General features: G+C 45.3%; 3 protein-coding genes across 3 annotated transcripts in view; 1 reads left to right on the forward strand and 2 right to left on the reverse strand.

Annotated features, from left to right (window-relative positions):
- The window catches only part of LOC118420724 (polyribonucleotide nucleotidyltransferase-like), a 41743-nt gene that overhangs the window by 21602 nt on the left and 19137 nt on the right, over nt 1-1004 (reverse strand). The gene's annotated exons all lie outside the window — the stretch shown is intronic.
- Nucleotides 1-1004, reverse strand: part of LOC118421991 — a 34028-nt gene that overhangs the window by 20068 nt on the left and 12956 nt on the right. The window lies entirely within an intron of this gene.
- LOC118420723 (histone H4-like) overlaps nt 1-1004 on the forward strand; it is a 95962-nt gene that overhangs the window by 18725 nt on the left and 76233 nt on the right. The gene's annotated exons all lie outside the window — the stretch shown is intronic.

Here is a 1004-nt window from a genome sequence, read left to right on the forward strand (position 1 = left end):
GTTTGGGGGATGAAAGTATCTTCATTGAAGATGCGAATCTATCCCAGCTGCAGAAGTGAGACAGAGGCATTTCATGTAAGTGACGACTAAGAATTCACCTTAAGCGTTACCGAGAAATGTAACGTTCTTGTACCACAATGGCACATGACACAACGCATGACACTTTCCATTAGTCATCAGTCATAGTCATACGGTGTATTACAGCACCGTTGTGGTTATACCGCCCCTTACGGGGTGGCATACCCCTTCTTCTAGCTGAATACAAGACGGGGATGCGCCAGGTCTCCCATCCGGGCTAATGATGTAAATCACCATGTGGCTGATACGGTATGGAAGTTCGCCATTCGGGTGATTTGAAGTGAATCACCAACTCCAGACTGAAGGGTTTGTTCCACCGCACACCGCACCATCGCACTTGTGTGGGTACTTTGATGTTCATGGGGTGTGGCTCACCCCATACACAGGACCTCCATTTAACGTCCTATCCGAGGGACGGCCCTAGCCGAAGCTAGGTACTCATTTCCACCTGAGTAAAGTGAGGAAAGTCGTGTAAAGTGCCTTTCCCAAGGGCACAAGATCGGTAACACGGCAGGCGGATTCGAACCCGCAACCTCTCGGTCACGGGCCGGACACGGTCCCGCTGTACTACGCGGTCCCACTTTCCATTACTCAATTATAGAAAACTAACAGACTCTACAATAGATTAAGGTATCTCGGTTGGCTAAATTGGCATTTTGACCTTCCACTGTTTTCTTATCAATGAATTAAGAACGAATGGAGCCGTAACGAATGTTGATAGATGGGCATTAAAGAATTCTAAATCTGATTTTTTGGGGGCCAAATTGATGACGTCATCATTTTTATTGCCTCTGATATTATTTTTTCTATGACAAAATACAGCACTTTGGTACATACCACTGTAATGAACTTCGTTTTTCGTTGCATAATGATAAAAGCTACAAACTCACGGTTGCGCAAACTGATATCTACTAACGATCTGTAGT

This window comes from Branchiostoma floridae, chromosome 8 (genome assembly GCF_000003815.2).
Source record: "Branchiostoma floridae strain S238N-H82 chromosome 8, Bfl_VNyyK, whole genome shotgun sequence".
NCBI lineage: Eukaryota > Metazoa > Chordata > Leptocardii > Amphioxiformes > Branchiostomatidae > Branchiostoma > Branchiostoma floridae.